The sequence below is a fragment of the Pseudochaenichthys georgianus genome, chromosome 3, assembly GCF_902827115.2.
Source record: "Pseudochaenichthys georgianus chromosome 3, fPseGeo1.2, whole genome shotgun sequence".
In the NCBI taxonomy this organism is placed as follows: domain Eukaryota; kingdom Metazoa; phylum Chordata; class Actinopteri; order Perciformes; family Channichthyidae; genus Pseudochaenichthys; species Pseudochaenichthys georgianus.
In genome coordinates, this window is record NC_047505.1 from 25,889,997 (window position 1) to 25,910,207 (window position 20,211).

A 20,211-nucleotide genomic window follows, 5' to 3' on the forward strand; every position below is an offset into this window, starting at 1 on the left:
ACACCACTCGTCCATTCCTCATCCCCCTCCCACACATACCCCTCTTCAAGTGTGTCCCCAGCTGAACGGTGCAAGGGGGGCAGTTGCGGGGGGCCTGAGGGTATCAGGTGTCTTTTAAAAAAGCAGTTGTCAGGACTGGCTGAAAATGGAGGATGACTTTATTCAGTCTAAATTGTAGCCTGTTGAAAACAGCGTGGCCTCTCAGTGCCCTCCTGCAGTGGAGTGGCCATTTCTATTCGCCTCTGAGAGTCGGCTTAATGGAACTCTATTAAGTGCTCTGTTTTTATGGGATTGATTTTCTCCTTCCTGTTGCGCCAAATGAATATTTTTGATAGATTTCTCTGCTCCTGCTGGATGCCAGCTGTCATTGAATAAAAATTGCATTTTATGTGTCCCATAGGTAGATTATGTTTAAATTAGATAAACCTAACTAATTTCTCCGGTAAGTCGTCTGGCTTTAGCTGCATCCCACGCACCCACGCACGCGCGCACGCACACACACACACACACACACACACACACACACACACACACACACACACACACACACACACACACACACACACACACACACACACACACACACACACACACACACACACACACACACACACACACACACACACACACACACACACACACACACACACACACACACACACACACACACACACACACACACACACACACACACACACACACACACACACACACACACACACACACTTCTTTATTAGCCTCTCACACATAAGTGCATGTCCCCACACACACAGCTGGTGGGGATTAAGGGAGAGGAAGCAGAGTGAACACACAGGGTTTCAGAATCAAAACAACGGAGCTGGACTTGACCTTTGACCTGCATGGCCATTCATCTGTTGATAACATCAGTCAGTTCCATACGACAAGTGCAGAGTGTGTATAGGCCATTAAGTGTTCTCGGGACAGACAGTTCTCTTAACTGAGAATAAAACCCCAGCACTGACAATACACACTCTCTACCAAAGGATTCGACTTAAGATAGTGATGACTGCATGTATAAGGGTATATGATAATGAATGGCTTCCATTAGGGGGAAAACCCTTTCTCTGCACTTTTCCTGGTGGATGGAGTGCTGAAGTAGCTTAGCTCTGTTTTTCTCTCCTACCTTGGGCTATAGACAAGTGGTATCCTGCATGCTAAATAAAGTCTTCCCCCCTTTGAGCCCCTCCTCTCTGGAAACCATTCCTCAGGTTAATTCAAGTCTTCCCATCTCTGACTCCCCCTCTTTTTCTCCATCCAGGCATTGGTAATGTGATCATTTCTTATAATATAATATCCCAGTAATTTACATTTTATTACACTTCCTTCCAGTTCTTCCACGATGATGGAAATGGATTAATGGATATTTCCTCCAATGAACACTGAATAATGAATATGTGTCTCTGTATGTTATGGGTGTGTGTCTTTATCTCTGCAGAGACACTTAAATGTGCATGTGTGTGTGTCGGTGTACTTTTGTTGTGGGGCGTTAATTTGATCTCCCATCGGGCTGCCGGCCGTGTCGTAGACTAAGAAGAGTAATTTACCAAAGGTTACAGCTGCAGTCATGGAGACCAGCAGATAATAAGTCTTACCAATGAGCCTTATCCTAAGTAATCACATTTTATATTCAGTGCTCCATTTCTGACGTCCTTTTTTTTGTCCATCCGCATTTTTTCTACTCTTATTTCTCAGTCTCTTCCCCTTTCTTTTATCTGTCTGAACTCCTGCTAAGTCCCACATCCTTTTCTTGATATAGAAGAGCTAACCAGCATGTAGCTGTCAGAAGGTTATTACACAGTCTGTCATTTTCAGTGGCTCATGGTATCCAAACTACTATATAATATCCACTGCTATGGAGATATGAAAATGAGGCAGCGGCTCTCAACAGGGGCTCTCAAAACAATTATCTATCCTTCATAGGCAGGAACGCTGCTGGGCCAGTGGCCAGAGCGCTGGGCTTTCTCATTTCTCTAAGAGGTAAATGTTGCTGACTTGCCACTTTCTCACAGCATCAGCCTTGCCCTTGTTACAAATAGAGCTGAATGGAAGCCTTTTTTTGCTGTAGCTTGTCCTTGTGTTTGCAGCCAAATGGCAGAGACAACAGGTATTGTGTGACAGCGGGGTTAGTGGGGTTTTGGAGTTGGTTTAGCAGAGCGGCACAGTGTAGAGCTCGGATAGAAGCAGAACAGGGAATGAGAAAAGGAATTATGTAGCTTTAAAAACCCATAACTATTCGTGCCAGGTTTTCACATTTAATTACAACTCATGAACACCGGACAGACTGACATCTCGGAGTCTCAATGCATGTATACACTTGTTTTTGACACTGATGGATATTCATTCCAAAACATAAATCCTATAATCAAATCATAACTGTGGCTTCTAGATTAAGTCATTAAAAAAACAAAAACAATTGTGTCCACTAAGTAGAATTTGAATTTATATCCTTAACTAAAGAAGTGTACACCTTTGAAGGACATGTCATTATATTTCAATATTTAAACATTATTTCATCTCAATCTACTGCACCATTTCTCTACATAATCAACTCCATGCTAACATAGTCTGAATTTAAAAAGCCATATCTTAAGAATATACATGAGCCCTTGCCAGTTTTATTAAGAAAGACTCTTTGATTTCACCCCTAGAGTTTCTAAAAGCAGCAACACTTTAAAATACTTATTTTGTATTGAGTGTTATGTATGTGTATCTGTATGGGGGAGCATGACTAAACCTAGCCTCCTGGAAGCTTTATAAGGTCTTGGGTTTATCCCAAAAAGACCTGTGGGGTCTTGATACATTAATGCATCACAAAGATATTGCTCAGCCCATGTGAACACACACACAGTCAGCTGTAATTCCGTAATGAGCAGTTTTCCTGCGTCTGTTTTCGTGTTTGTTTCTCTGTTTGCCCGCCGGTCTGAGCCTGTGTGTACATGCAGGGCTATGACTGATGCATGGCCAATCCCTAGACTTTGTGATATGCATGTGGGTGAAAAGTAAACTCAGTAATGAGCACTCTGAGCATGTCTATGATAAAGGTTCTGACTGTATTGTAGTGAATCGGTCTCTTGCCTAAGGGGGTCTGGGCTGTGGTTTCAAGCTTTTGAACCAAAGGAGTGATTAGGCAGGAGAGGCAGACTGGGGTGTGTGTCGGTAGCATGACTAGCCCTGTGTGAGCATGGGATGAATTTTCTGTGGTGGCTGGAGTTCCCCCTACACCAAGCACGTGTTTTCAGATTACTGTTTTTCAGCTACAGCTGTGGACTTGAAAGAATAAAGGCAAGAAGTGCACGATCTAAAGACCAGGGATCCTAACACAAAAACAGTACAAAGAAGTAATTCTAGCCACTCTGTTCAGCATTGATTGACACTGTTGATTATGTGGGTAGAGCCCATATTGCTGCCTGAGCATGCCAATGCTTTGGGCTGTAACACACTGACACACCTGCCTTACTCAGCTGAGTCAGGACACGCATGGCTCGAGATATGGGAGTCTTTATTTACAGGAGTTTGGGTTGAACTTTAGCTCAAAAGATTGCTATCCTCTTTGCTCTCACTTTTTATCTCTCCTCCCCTTTGTTGTTATCGTGCATCCCCTCCTCCTCAGGTTGTAGTGTGCTTGTTAGGCCCTGTGGGAGGAGATCAGCCCTCCTGTCTTCTGTGTTTGTGTCCTCACAGCCCCGTCCTGCTCTACACAACGTGCTGGCCACAGGCGGCCGAGGGAGTGCAGCACTAATTGTGCAACCTCTCTGAGTCTTTCTGCTCGCTCTGCTTCCGCCTCCTTCTCTTAGATGTGGCTTAGTCTCCGCTCTCCACTCAGTTTCTGTATAATAATGCATGACATCACAGTTTACATTGCCAGGACAAATAAATACTGCTCTCTGATGTTTCAAAGTGGAAACTTATAATGCATCACTGCTGTAGAAGTTAACTTCTTGTTCGAGGTTAATCATGTCGGGAATCCTTGGAAAGCTTCCTTTTTTAACAGCGCACCCTCTGCGCATTTAAAAATCATTTAGAGCTTGTTTTGTTTCCTCTTTCCCCCCCGCTGTGTGTGATGTAGGAAATGTAGGAGATGTCTGTCTTTTGAGGCGGGTTCCGTTGTCTTTTGTGTGTCTTGTCTGAAACAGCATGTCAGCCAGGCGGGGCGGCTCTGGGAGGATGTGTGTGCAAGAAAAAGAGTGTGTGTGCTGAATGAAATGTAAAAAGCAGTACGCCTGCCTGCACACACACACAACAGCCTTTGGCCTAATGGGAGCTGACACTCTGACAGGCTCTCTGAGCTCTTTATCTGGGCCTCTCGCCTCAGAACGTGCGTGTGAGCGTACATGTTTGTGCCTGTGAATTGGTGGTGTTTCTGCTTGCTTGTGTGTGTGTGTGTGTATGCATGTGCATGTGTGACCCCAGCGGTGGTAGTCACTAGGCCCAGGAGAGTTCTTTAACCCCCTAACAGAGTCAGACTCATTTACATTGAAATGGAAGAGTGGCAGGGCCTCTTTATGGACTGTTTGCTTTCGCCCCATAGAAAAGCCTCAACTCCACCTCTCACACACACACACACACACACACACACACACACACACACACACACACACACACACACACACACACACACACACACACACACACACACACACACACACACACACACACACACACACACACACACACACACACACACACACACACACACACACACACACACACACACACACACACACACACACACACACGCAGAGTCACACAATAGATACATGGGAATTTCTTCTGCTGCAGGTCACACAGTTGGTTTTCCAAAGTGTTGGCCTGTTATGCTCTGTTTGAGGATCTGGAGTGTGTGTGTGTGTGTGTGTGTGTGTGTGTGTGTGTGTGTGTGTGTGTGTGTGTGTGTGTGTGTGTGTGTGTGTGTGAGGCCATGTGGTTGTTAGCTGATTGTTTTCCACCTCATACTACAGTTCCCCTATGTTCCTAAAGATTGCTGGCCATGGAGTCCCTCACGGGTTCCCAGTAGCTGGTCCCACACTCCAGATAAACGCTGCCTGAGGCATGACAGGCTAGATCAGAGCTCCACCTCAAAGAACTTCCTCATCCTCCAGTGGGGAAATGCAGAATCTGACCCCTGACCAGTGTGTTTGCCGGCTCAAGGCAGAGAGGGTTCTAAAAGTTGTTGGTGGCTGCCAACCCAGGTCTAATTATAGCAAGCAGGAAGCGAGTGGGAAGGAACCCTTTGATGATCCATACAATTATATTTTGGGAAGTACTGTGGCTGAGGAGGGGAGCGCTTCTCCTCCTCTTCTTTCGACGATTTGATTGCCTCTTTCATATAGCAAGGACTGCTGTCCTCTTTACTAGTTTACTGTACCGTTTTCCCCACTATCTTCCTTCTTATCTCTCGGTTAGGGCGTTGTATAAAAAAGGAGAGCAGAGTACGCTGTTGGAAGTCAAGTGGCTGGGTAAAGAGCAAACAGAGTTGGTGCTTTCCTCCTGTCTTGTTCTCTCATTTCTGCCTGATAAATGTTCACTTATACCAGCTATTCCTCTCTGTGGCTGCAGCCCCCACTATCTGAGTAGGACAAATGCTTATGTTAAAGATCACAGAGGAATGCACAGCAGAATCTATAATTAGACTATTTATGTATTGTGCATGCACATGTGAGAAGGTTTGCATGCTGTGTCTATATTGTAGTACGCTATGGAATTGTAAACAAACTGCCTGCTCTTTTTATTAGATCTTCCTCAAAATAGTCTTTCATCAAAATATATGAGTTTGTTTATATGCCTCATCTTGAGCCAGCATAACAGGTGGTCAATACAAAGCCGGGTTGCTACTGAGCCATTTGATTCCATGGTTTCAGCTAGCTTCTGGTGCCCTTTAAGGATAAGATTGTTTTTCTGAGTTTCTAAATCTTTGCCATAATTGATATATTACATACATTTGGAATGAGCATTAAGGTTATAATAAGGAAAGAGAGTTCAATGATAGTGTGAAAGAGTAAAGTAGGGGCAAGTAAGCTCACAACTTGCCCATAAGAGCCACTATATTCAATTTTTAAAAACAACAACCCTGAACTTCAGATTTTAGCGGTGTTCTCTCAGCCTAGAGCTAACCCTTTATTACTATTTATTACAGAGACTAAGTGTATTAATGTTCCTATCACAGTATGAGTGAAACACATGTGGCCCAGCAGTGTTTTGGGAAGCTATTTTTGAAAGCATAGCTTTGCAATCAATTACCAAGTTCATCACAATGAAAGAAGTTGAACTACAAGAAAGCTTCCTTTGGGAGGAATCTACTTAGTGAAGCTCAGATCAGACTACTTTGTAAACAAATATGATCACAGTGACAATATATACATTATATATATATATATATATATATGACAAAAGCCCAATAAAGATATTCCAGAAAATTGAGCTGATTTAAAAAGTGCCCCTCTGTTCACTTCTTACATAAATAAATATACCAATGTAACATGTCTCTTTTTAAGACCTTTTCTTAATCTGCCGTACAACTCTATTAAAATAATAAGGGGATGGGCCTTGTCAAAGAATAATAATAATAATTCCTTTTATTTTTAGCCCTAAAATTGTTGCTAGTTTCATTAATAACACTTAGTTTACCACTCCCCATCTCTGAGTTATGCAGTGGCAGCTACACTGTTTATCAATGGGGCCTTGCCCTACAGAGAAATGTCCATGTGTGGTAACCCTGACTTTTAAACTATGTTTTTAGGAAAATAAATTTTAGGGACATTTATACATGTTTTAGATGCACACCACTTCCATTTCCTGTCAGGGATGAGTCATTGTGTGTGTGTGTGTGTGTGTGTGTGTGTGTGTGTGTGTGTGTGTGTGTGTGTGTGTGTGTGTGTGTGTGTGTGTGTGTGTGTGTGTGTGTGTGTGTGTGTGTGTGTGGTGAGTTCAGTCACCGCGGTCAAAGCAAGCCTCTCTCTGCCTCCCTGTGATGAGATCCAGATGGAAATGTTCAGTGGATTGCCCTCTCTGCTAACCATTATGGTTTCTAAAATGTTCCCAAAAAGTTTTCTCTTGTGCTCAAGGATAGTTTTATACAGCAATAGGCACTTTTAGGCCTGCCATTCAAGTACTCGTACTACTGCAGGGAATATATTAAATCTGTTTTACTGTGCTGTGTGAAGACATAGTTTGCTCCCATTATGCCTGAGTTATCAAGAGCATGCCAAAGAGTACCTGCAGAGTTACTCGCATCAAGAGTAGAAGAGAACTGTAAGGACTCTTTTAGATTCCTCGAGATGTCTTCTTTGCACTGCCACAAACCAGATCAAGTGAAACTCTCTATGTTGTCAATCTTTGGTTGTTAGGAAACTCCTGCCAGGATCTTAGCATGCACTCATTCACACACTTTACTGTACATCCAAACAGAGTCAAATAGAGTGTTCTGAGCTGTGACAAATACTTCATTCACACCAACGCAACTCTGGTTCAAGTTCTGTGCTAGAGATTTTCAGGTTCAGAACCGGTTCTTCGGTTTAGAAGAACCGTTTAGAGTCCGACTGGTAATGCGTCATTGCGTCATCGTTTGCGTCATGACGTAACCGTTTGCGTGCCTGCTTCATAAAGCCAAACCGCGCGGATGAAATCAGTTGCATTCATTTCTTATGGCTCTATCTGCAGCTTTTCTGTAGTCATTTATGTGGTTTAGACCAAGGGTTCCCAACCTTTATTGTGCCAAGGACCGGCAGATACATAAAAAAAAAATCGCGGACCGGTTGTCAATTTTAACTGATTTTAATATTTACTCACCAGCAGGTAGCAATTGTATGTAGCCTAACAGCCTGAACAAATAATAGAACAATATGCATCCAAAACATATTAACAACGTTTAAAAAAGAACCGGTGTCGTTTTTTGGTTTTTCGGAAAAACGGAAAACCAAAAAACCGACGTTATTCAGTTTTTAAACCAAAACGGGAAAACAGATAAATCAACGTTTTGGTTTTGTTTGTATGATTTACGGATAATCCAGTGATGGGAAAACGAGGAGAAGGCGCATTATGAAGGAGGTGTGTGTGTGTGTGTGTGTGTGTGTGTGTGTGTGTGTGTGTGTGTGTGTGTGTGTGTGTGTGTGTGTGTGTGTGTGTGTGTGACACTGGCATTTGTTTTCAGAAGATATTATGATAGTGACGTTCGTTCCGGTGCACGTCCGACAGCATTTAGCACTACATCGAGATTAAGATTTAACTAATTTATTTTGGGAACACCCGCATATAGGCTACCTATGGAGTTAGCCAGATGTGTGTAAATTACTGTTCATGGTCATTTGAAAACAAATGCCGGTGTCGGACAGACACAAACACAAACACAGAGCTGAGCAGAGCACACACACACACACACACACACACACACACACACACACACACACACACACACACACACACACACACACACACACACACACACACACACATACACACACACACACACACACACACACACACACACACACACACACACACACACACACACACACACACACACACACACACACACACACACACACACACACACACACACACACACACACACACACACACACACACACACACAGCATGCGCCTTGGTGACTGGACATCTCCTTCATAAAACTAAGACATAAGACAAGTCCGAGTTTGAAATATATCTCAAATAATGTATGCACTGCCATTTCCCCACATAAACATAACAGTCTGCAATTAAACGGTTGTCTCCTGTGCGCTCCTCTTCCTACTTGGCGCACCGGTAACTTTCTCGTGCGCAAGAGGCTGAGACCAGGCTGAGCCGCCGTTGATGTAGTCTGCGCCCCACTGGGTCCGCCCGGCACTAGAAGCACAGACACACCTGCTCAATAACACCCCCTGCCTGTTGTGCCATGCGTAATGGCGCATCACCGTCCCTGGAACATAGCAAAACATGCCTATCTTCCCGACGGGGTGAAGGCTGGGAACAATACATACCGGCCGCTGTGAGAAAGTAGAGACGAAGGTCCCACCTTGCGCAGCAATCATAGAGGGGGAACAGCAGCTCTCTGCGTGTCAGACAGGTAGGAGAGCGCCCAGCTGGATCCCTGACGTCACTCACTCTGACCAGACACTCCGTACAAAGTGTGTCAGAGGAAAAAGGAACATCCCTCCTATAAGAGGGGGAAATGGCCGCTCTCCGCGTGCCGAGAGGCAGGAGAGAGACGCACCGCTGGCTCCCTGACGTCACTCACTCCGACAGGACACCCAGTACAGGGTGTGTCAGAGAGGAAAGGGAGACATCCCTCAAATAAAAATGCATACATGAACAGGGAGAAGACCAAGATGCAGCAGTGCAAATATCTTCCACTGACATTCCTCCGTGCAAAGCTGTGGAGGAGGAAATTCCTCTGGTGGAGTGCGCATTGATGTTCTCCGGGGGCTCCACCCCAGAGGAGACATATGCCTGTGACACAGCCAGTGTGACAGCTGTTGTGCAGACAGAGGTTGCCCGATCGAGCGCTCTCTATTGTGCACAAACAGGCGCTGAGAACGGCGTCAGGACGCCGTGTGCGCCACATAGCAAGACAGCGCGCACAGGACAGAGGAGATGAGACGTGGCTTCTTCCTCCGACCTGTAAGGAGGAGGGAATAAGCCAGCCAGGGTGATCACTCTCGACTCCAAAAGAGTTGTGATGACCTTAGGCATGAAGCCGGGTTAGGGCGTAAAACAGCTGAACTGCCATCTCCTTGGATCCGGAGACCTGACGGAGCCACAGAGAGAGCAGACAAATCACTCACCATTTTCTCTGATAGAGCCAAAAGCAGTACTACTTTGGCTGAAAACAGTTTAAGGGGAACCTGATCAGGTTCAAATGGGGCTTTGCTTTAGTGCGTGCAACACCAAAGCCAAATCCCACTGAGGCGCCAGTATGCGTGACACAGGTCTGAGTCTCCATACTCCTCGCATACAACGGCTGCTGCGTTCTGAGAGCCCATCTGTTAATTTCGCCGGGAACAGACATTGCTCTGATGGAGAGCAACGTGTGTGCGCGCCCAGAACAGCAGCCGCCTGGCTGCGTTCAGAAGCTGCGCGGATCGTACTCCTCCCTGGCGATTGAGGTAGGCTGCTTCCATAGCCGTGGCCTGTTGTCTGTGCGAATCAACACATGTTTGATTGTACAGCAACAGGGCTTCTCTGTGATGTGCCGTAATGGTCATCATGGTGACGAGCCACGCCATCGCCGCCGCTGCCCGTGAGGCAAAAGGGCTGCGAGGGAGTTTCCACACGCTGCATTTCACTCCATCTCTCATCATGAGGCGCATACACGCGGATGAGAGGTGTGTGTATGCTGTCCACACGAGGCGTTATAGAGGAATGCCGCGAGCTCTGCAGTTTATACACCAATAGGTTAAAAACAGCAGGCTTCTGCAGCGAATGAACCACCTCTGGAGTGTCCCCCTGTTGGAAGAGACCCCGGGGGATCATCACGTGACCAGCTGACGCCAATGCCGAGCAGCTGCGTCACGGAGAGGGCTGTGTGGGTTGTGACATGCCGGAGGAGAGCTGTCAGTTCCTCCACTCTCTACCGCGAGAGCCGCGCTCTGCTGGCTGAGTTTAATTCACTCCAGACAAACATTTGTCTGAGAGGGAAGAGGACAGCTCTTCTTCCAATTTATTATGAAACCCAGGCTTTGACAGATGCGATACGAGATGTACCGTCTGTAAAGCGACTTCCTCCCTGGAGCGAGCCAGCAAATAGCAGGTCGTCCAGAGGAAACCACACTCTCATCCCTCCTCTGTGTAGTGGCTCCAGCCTTCTCTACACAAAAATGTGAGGAGCCAGGAAATATCCGAACGGCAGACGATTGTCTGGTCTGATATTCCCTGAAATGAGAAAACGCAGGAATTTCCTGTGTTTCGGGATGAGGGGTACGTGGAAGTATGCATCCTTCAGGTGGAAGTATGCATCCTTCAGGTGGAAGTGAACCAGTCGCCCTGGTGAACACATTCCAGCACCTGTTTGATCGTCAGCATGTGGAATACTGACAGATCGAGGATGTCTCATTTCCCCAGTCTTTTTCGGGATTAGAAAAACAACGGAAGTGAAAACCGCTGATTTTCCTCCCTTTGAGGAACCCTGGAAATATCCTCTTTCAACAGGAGTTCCAGCAGCTCGGATTGGAGCGCAAGACATAGCTTCTGGGAGGACAGGAGTGTTTCCTGTATCCCATTGAACTGCGGGGGGGGGGGGGGGGAGGGAGAGGCGAACTGCAGGACGTATCCTCTGCTGATCAGCCTGCTCATCCATCTGTCCATCAGACCCACGCGCTGCCACTCTGAGAAAAACTCTGAGAGCGGGCACATGTGCTCGAGATGTGTTTTTTTGGTCGTCATGGCGAGCCATGCCAGAGCCCCTGCCGCCGCTGCCCGTGAGACAACCCAAGGTGTGCTTGGACCGAAAGGGCTGCGCGGGGGCCTCCACATGCTGCGTCTCACTCCGACTCATCATGAGGCGCGTACACGCTCAGGGGATGGATGGAGGTGTGTGCAGTGCTGCCCACATGAGGCGTTATAACGGCACTCATGGGTTTATTAAGGCTGTGTGTACGAGGCGTATCTCAGACAGAGGAATGCCGCGAGCTCTGTAGTTTATTAACCAACAGGTTAAAACCAGGCTTCTGCAGAGAGCCCTGCTGTCTACTAATCAACAGATTAGTGGCAGACGGCTTAATTAGCGCGTTCTGAAATGTATTAACCGACAGGTTAAAACCAGGCTTTAGCAACGAGCCCTGCTGGCTATTAACCGACAGGTTATAGGCAGCTGGTTTACACAGGGCGTGAGGCAACCCCAGATGGGCTTGGACCGAAAGGGCTGCGCGGGGGCCTCCAAACGCTGCGTCTCACTCCGACTCTCATCATGAGGCGCGTACACGCTCAGGGGATGGATGGAGGTATGTGCAGTGCTGCCCACATGAGGCATTATAACGGCGCTCATGGGTTATTATGACCGTGTGTAGGAGGCGTATCTCGGACAGAGGAATGCCGCAAGCTCTGCAGGTTATTAACCGATAGGTTAAAACCATAGACTGTATATATAAATGGACGTAGTATCCGTGACGTCACCCATAGGATTCTGCAGAGTTGCAGAGAAGCCTAAAGTAGGCGGTGTCGGCCACTAACAGTGAATGAGCGCCGTGCTGGCCGCCTTGCTGATTTCCTCTGCTTCGGTGGTGGACCGCTCTACCAGTGTCACCACCGAGTTGGAGAGCAGCGCGATGTTATTCGCCGCCGCGCTGTGGTGACGGAGAGGGGGAAAGCATGTTCGGCCGCCAAGCTGGCACCCTGCTCCGACTCTGTCTCCCCCGTCCGGAGGAGAGGAGGGAGGGGAGAACTGCACGGTGAACCGTGGAGGGAGGCGGGGCAGGAGTTGCTTTTCTTCGGACTCCTGCCCGGCACTCGGCCCCAGCGGACGCTCTTGCTGCTGCGGCCGAGGAGGACGATTGCCCCGTCCGCGGCTCGTAAGCCTGGACGGGCCAATCGTCCTCCTCGGCCGCAGCAGCAAGAGCGTCCGCTCTCCGCTTCCTGTCGCCCGAGGGGAGACGGGCGCAATGTGTGCATGCTACCTGCTGGTTTAGAGCCACGTACGCGTGCTCTGACCCCAGGCAGGATTCGCATACTGCTTTTATCTCTGCTGGTCATAACTCATTATGAACCCAGAGCCACATGAGGGACAATCGTGGACGTAGTTGTTGCTCATGATGATTCTCAATTGCTGTGCTTCAGTAGCGGTGCTGGTTTGCTGAAGAAAAGAGGGAGCAGATTGCCGGGCCTCCTTCCTATTTATACCGGAAGGAGGCCCGCGGGTGGGGCCCACCTTGCAGGTGGGCGTGGACTACAAGTTTTCAGTGCTGGGCGGGGGCGCAGGGGGATCACCCAATAGCGATAGCCTTAGAGGGCGAAGCCATATACGAAATAGAACTGAAACTCTTGTTAAGTTTCTCCATCGTTATGTACAAACTGGATAAAACGCGGGCTTTTTGTTGTTGTTCAGGAGTTGATCCCGCCCCTGCCCCCGCCTCGACGTAAGTGTGACGTATGCGGTGCTTTTGCTCTGGTCGGACAATTTTTTGGTGCTTGAAACGAACCAGATTCCGGAGCTAATACCTCATTCACACCAACAGTGTTTCAGGGCTGGTTCGGAGCTGGAGCTTGTAAAGCACCGGGTTTTCCTGTTCACACCGCAGCGGAGCAGCCTCTTAGCTCCGGAATCCGGTTTGTTTCAAGCACCAAAAAATTGTCCGGCCAGAGCAAAAGCACCACATACGTCACGCTTACGTCGTGGCGGGGGCAGGGGCGGGATCAACTCCTGAACAACAACAAAAAGCCAGCATTTTATCCAGCTTGTACACAACGATGGAGAAACTTAACAAGCAGCAGTGGTCCACTGAAGAGACCAGCTACCTACTGGGAATCTGGTCTTCCGAAGAGGTACAGAGGAAGCTGGAGCACAATCGGCCATTGTTGTTGTTGTCGGTGTCAGCTGTGAGTGGTTTCCGTGCGTACCATTCCCATCCATCAGCTCCAGGGTCAGCTTGCTGTTCACAAAAACACATTCTCAAACAAAACTAGCCAATGTTGTTGTCCAACGTTTGTGAGGTAACCGGCTTCCTGCTGTTTTGTTCTGTTTTGTGTCTGCGGATTGTTGTTGGGATTTGGTGTTTCTTGACGCTAGTTTGTGATGCCAGTTTAAAAATACTAACATAGGACGTTAATCTGTAACTATGGCTGAATGAAAAACAAAAACAAGGCGTGGGAAAAGGAGTGCCATTCTATCATGCCCCTCTATGTGTGAATACATTTGCATGCGTGTGTAAGGCAGAAACAGCAAGAGATGGCAAAATAGATTGTGTGAGTCAGTTTAAGGGCTCACATGAACATATTAATATGTAATGATTTGTAATGTGTCTTTATGAGCCAATAGTATTGAGCAGCCATGGACACTGCTTCCTGTTTGCATAAAAAGAAAGCCCATGCTTAGAAAATGCCAGCAATTGATGAATTCTCCCACAGTGCAGCAAGGTCAAGCAGTCACCTTGAGAACACACATCCCTCTCTGCTGATTTTTTTTGTAAGATGAAAAGGAATTTTCAAAATTGAACACAAACTTCATTGTTCCAGACAACACAGGGGTCTTAGGGTTGGGCTGCAAAGGGTTTTCATATCAGCACCATCGCACACAGCCACCAATGGCTACATTTACAGAGAAAAGTGAACCAAACACTAAAACGAAAACAAAACATGAATCTGTCTTTTATCTCTTCTTCACAGCCAGACTTACCTGCTTATTTCCAGCTCTGCTTCACCTCTCCCTGCCTTTTACTGCCTACTTAAAACTACAGCTGCAAAATTGCCCAAATCGCTTTACAGCAGTGACCTCAAATCTCAGCAGGCAGACAGACAGACAGACAGGGTACTTGAGTTGAGTTGTTGTGTAAATGTATGTATTTTTTTCGTCAGACTTCACTTGTATTGAATAATTCACTGGCAGACCTATATATAGGGTTAAGACTACTGGGTTCTGTATTTTTGGAGCTTGCTCCAGGCTTTATGTAAGTCTCTTTATATAATACCATGGTTTAATGGAATATTTTGCAGTTTGGTCACACTCATGATGGTAAAATAAAGGGTTAAAATATGTATTATCCAGCAAGTACACATAAATGTACATACTGTATACAAACAGCTCGGCCCTGTTATCAGCACAGCGTATTTTAGCTGATGCCTGTGAGGACATAATGAGCACAATCTTTTGCATATGGTCCATAATTTTGTTCCAAATTTGTCTCTTTTAAAAATGTCACGAAAACCTTCCATGAGTGCCTTTTATTACAAGCTATATATACCAATCTACACACCACTGTAATATCACACCTCTGCCAGCTGATGAGAATGAGTCACCAGCCAGCAGGCATTACAGCGCCTGCATGGAGGCTGTGAAAGAGGCATTAGTAAACAGATTTATCTTCCTGGTGTGCCCTGTGTGAAAAGGGACTCAAGTCTGCGTGTTCCGGAATCCAGTGATTTCTTATCGGGAGTTAAATGGAAGTCGTGGTGACAACCGCAATTAGGCAGGACAGCACGGGCTTGGATAGGGTCAAACTCATAGTAATTACTCTGTCACGGCAGCAATGCCAGTAACACTAAAATCCTAGCTACAGATAAATGCACACACCTCTGAAACAAATATACCCATCATTAAGACCAAGACAAAATACACAGTTTCACATTTGTCATCACTGCAGGGAAGTCGAGCGTAGTTTGTGTCAGGCATCAAAGGCAATTGATGTGTTTCTAAGTGATTCAAATGTGCAAGATGTTAAATGTGCACATTTTTGTTCACGAGCTGTAGAGTGGAGTTCAGAAATAAATCATAAATTACTTAAATTTAATAAAAACGGCGTCTGAACTCTTGACTTTTAAAGGAGCAGCACAGTGATACCTTAAACATGTATTTGGGTCTCACATTTGTTTGCTATTCTACGACTGTGGAGGTAAAAATATTGAACGTTGTCTCAGGAGATAGTTATTATTGCAGCATGGGTTCAGGCAGGTCCTCAGAGCCAAAACAACAGTGTTGGCTAGAAAGTCCTTTGAAAACAAACCTGAACTCTCTTTGGCACTGGACGTTTATTTATCCCACAAATACAGACTCTATTGCTCCAGGCTGCCTGACACAGCCATGCTCCATATTTCATATATTCACTATGGATAAAAACCTTATTGAAGTATGTCAAGATGTGTCTGTATGCATGTGTGAGTGTGCATACTGTACGCATGTGATACATGTTAAAATCTGTGACAGAGCAGCTCTGCCTAGAGCGCTCTTTGAGAAGGCTGCTACTTTGTTCAATGATTGAATGGTCTTTTCTTATATCTCTCCCCTCTTCCTCACCCAGTGTGTATCCCCTGTCTCAGTCTCACCTACTTCCCCATCCTTATCCTTTGCAGATGACTTTCTTCATTTGTTGCCCCCCCCTCTCTGTCTGAGTCCTGGTGAGACAGTAAATAAGAAGTGCTCTCTACCTGCTCAGACATATTGATCACACACATCAATCAGATGGCAAAAATAGATGGTGATTGATAGTGACTAAAGGACTGGATGCGTTTGACATACTATGCAAGTTGCTGTGTCTGTGTGTGTTTTTGTGATGTGTGAACGTCTCCCAACGGGCCCAATATGTTCTCTGGGATATTTACACCCGGAGTTGACTGATAACATAATTAAGGCCGTGCAGTGATCTGTGGCGGCTGTGTTCCCTCTACACACACCAAACCCAGTCAGTAAATAACGCGCTGGCCCAGGAGGCGATCCTGTGACACAACATATATTCAGCAGAGTTATACACACACACACACACACACACACACACACACACACACACACACACGCACGCACACACACACACACACACACACACACACACACACACACACACACACACACACACACACACACACACACACACACACACACACACACACACACACACACACACACACACACACACACACACACACACATACACACACACACAAATAAATAAATGAGATATTCTACAGTCATGTCACAGAGCACTGAGGTAGCTGTTAGCAGGCGCACTGTTGTGGTGGAAGTACATTGGAGATACTGAGTGGCAAAACACAGCTGGTAAAGACTGTTTATTGAACAGGGTGTATTCATTATATAGCAGGATGAGGTGTTTTTCAGGAGGCCAAACACACACATAAACCAGGTTATCCCCCCATTAATGATCTGGGGATGTTAACAGGACATATATTGTTACATTGGAACCATAAAAAGGATTCTGAATTCACTCACTGTTGTACAGACAACTATCACAGTACTTTACTGTGATAGTTGTCTGTACAACAGTAATACTGTTTGACTGAAGAAGACGTTCAAAAGTGGTGTTTCTTAGGCTAATTCTGGAGATATACAGTGTCACGATTTGAGTTATAACCTAGAGGATCAGTACAATGTGTCCAACTGAACATATATCAGATGTATATTTGCTTTCTTATGAACATTTTAAAAAGTCCCTTTGCAGAGGGGGCAGAACTTTGGAAAACACACCAATGCACCATGTGGTTTCACAGAACCTCTGCTTGTAAAGAAGTTTGGAAAAGTAAGGCTATAGTTCTCAGGACTTTACCAGACGTACTTAAAACTGCTTTGAAAATAAGTCATTCAACATGAGATGACATTATACAATGAATGCTGCTGAGTCGAATAAACCCAAACTGATCAATTCATGGACTAATTGACAAGGAGGGGTCAGCCCTAATACAGATGTCAAATCGATGGATCTAATATATTTCTGACATATATCAAATACTATTTTAAAGTGTTTCAGTCTTTGGACTGTTTGATGGTAAATCTGCTTAATCTCATGTATTCACAAACTATTGTTTAATCCCTTCTGTTCTCTAATTGCAGAAGTGGAAGTAAGTCTAGCTTTAACATATTGGTGTGAGAGTAATTGCATGGTGTGTTCAGCTATACTTTTCTTTTTTTCTGTCTTGGATTTTTATTAGGTGCCATTTGTGAATTTGTGTGTGGTTTCTCTTGACAGAGGATCATCCCTCTTTGCATGTTACAAACCGACAGTTCCCTTCATTGGAATGTTAATAGGACAGGTCACTGCAACTAATTGGGGTGAGTGTGTGTGTTTCTGTGCGGCACACGTGTGTTAGACTGTAGGAATAAGTGAAGACATCTTAACTTGGTTAACTGATGTAAAGCCTTCACTTAACTTAAATGAAATGAGGTCCTGAAGAAAATCATCAGACTGACCATGTCTGCATGCAATAGGCTTCCCATCACATCTCACTCAACAGATCAAACCAGTTGTTTATCATGCAAATGTACATTTATACAAGAGGAGCATATCTTCCTTAAGAACGGTCTCTTTACATCCTTTTTAACTGCCAGCCTCTTAATGCTGCACTAGCCATTCATCCTCATCTATATCTTCAAAGAGGAACAAAAAGACCTTTCATCACATGATCGAGACTGAACAGCCAACTGCTTTCAGACTTGTGAGAGGATTAAAGACACTTCCAAACTAAAAACAAAACCTCCACATCTCAGCTAGCTGACAGACGAGTAGGATGGGAGTGTGGGCAGAGCTCTATGAAGAACTCTTGGCTGGGAAAGCAAAGGGAAACTAGGCCAGAGAGGCCAGAGGGGTTGTGTGGTCCACTCTGCTTTGTTACTCAAAGTAATGATTTTGCTTATGTGGGCATGGACAGGTCCAGAATGGATTTGTCTGCTCCCACAAAGGTGTGGATACATAATGGAGTGCTACATAATGCTGTTGTTACATTTGTACTCAGTGAAAGATGAGCTTTGGTTAACAAAAGCCTTCAAAGGAGAAATGATACAAACTACGCACATAGAAGGGTGGATACATCTGAAAACACAACAAGGCCATCCGATTCTGCAGAGTCTCAGAGTCTTGGTATGTCATTCTGTCTATGAACACTTTTGTGTTTCACTACAGTTGTACACACTTTTTCCATTTCTGTTTTCACACAACTGAATGAGTATAAAGTAGTGATTCTGTGTAACATGGATTCTGATGGGTTTACTACTATTTCCGCTGTACTGAGGCGTTGATCAATGGGCAGTCACATAACATTAAGAGGGGGCCAGGAAATGTTGTTTTTTATTATTACTACCAAAAAGCACCTGTATCTGAGAAGTCAGAGTCTCTGTGTTATCCGTTCACCCCTAAACATGGCCAAAGTGCTCTCAGTTTTTTCTTCAAACAACCTTTTTGATATGATCAGCTATGGGTTTGAAAATGCCGGCTCACTGTGGACAGAATGCCAAATTGGAGATTTGGCAATTTTAGATTTTAGAGTTAGTACGTTGTCCTAGATGCACACCATCTCATTGTTTCCTCCTCTTGCTTTGGTCCACAGCTGATACAAGGCATACACTGACCTTTACAACGTGAACAAATCAGCAGTCCACTGACTCAATAGTTCATAAAGGGGTGCCTTGGGGAAAGGCCAAGGGTGACGCGTGATTTGTTCATTTACTGCTGGCTCAACAAAGTTCTTTTTAACTTTGATCGAAGCTTAGTTCATAAAACTCTACCTTTTATTGGATTACTCAAACCCTTATATCATGTGCCCCTTTATCAAATACACTTAAATGAAATTGAACATTTGAAATCTGAATCTTTCTATGATTACATCAGTTAAACTCAATACAGCATGAAAAGAGACAAACGTTGAAACTGTTATCTATTTACAACTTCAAAGCTCCCAAATTAAGCCTTCCATGAGCCACAACAATACCACGCCAGCTGTCTACAAGTAAGACAAAGGGCCTGCCAATTGAAAGCAGTCATTCTGCGGTCTTGAAGGAGGTCCTGTGTTACCACATCTAGTTTTGTGAGACCTGTCTAGAGCTCAATTCACAGTGAGAGAGGCTCTTTCATCTCCTTGGGCCCATCGCTCTAAGCTGGGAAACAGGAGCTAAGGGACCCTCAGCCTGCAGGACCCTCGCTCGGCTTCCCTGCCCTCAAACCCCTCCTTCCCCTGCCTGTCGCATTGGCCCTCTCAAAGGAGCCTTTCAGTATTGTATTGAGGCCCAGTTCCAGGTCAGTGGGAGCCCAGAGAGAGTCTGAGTGGGAACAAATGGTTTGTTTGGTGAGCGGCCTGAAGTAGCTTTAAAGCTTCCATCAGACCAAAGGTATTGCTGACTTAAGTATTTAGTATTACTGCAGCAGAACTAATATGACTGTGATGACAGAGGCGCGGGTTCCTGCTTTAAATTCTGTCGCTCGATCACAGGCAGAGGCAGGACCTAATTCCTCCAACAAAAGTTCATTTAATCTTTTTTCATTGATATTGCAAAAGTTATTCAACTCATCTCAACAAAATGCCACAAAATGTCCAAGATAAATTAAAGTCAGCGACACCTGCTCTGGCATTTTCAGAAACACAATTATACTGACCTGCGAGGTACTGACATTTGAGTTGAATTACAGGCGCAAATCCGATTCAAGACATATGAATGTATCCAGTGTTGAGTTCAGAAACCAATTGAATTGCCACAGGCGACATCAGTCAGGCTGAATCAGTTTGTGTCCACCAGTCTGCTCTTGTTTCTGATCTGTCCCATTTGAGGAACGCTCC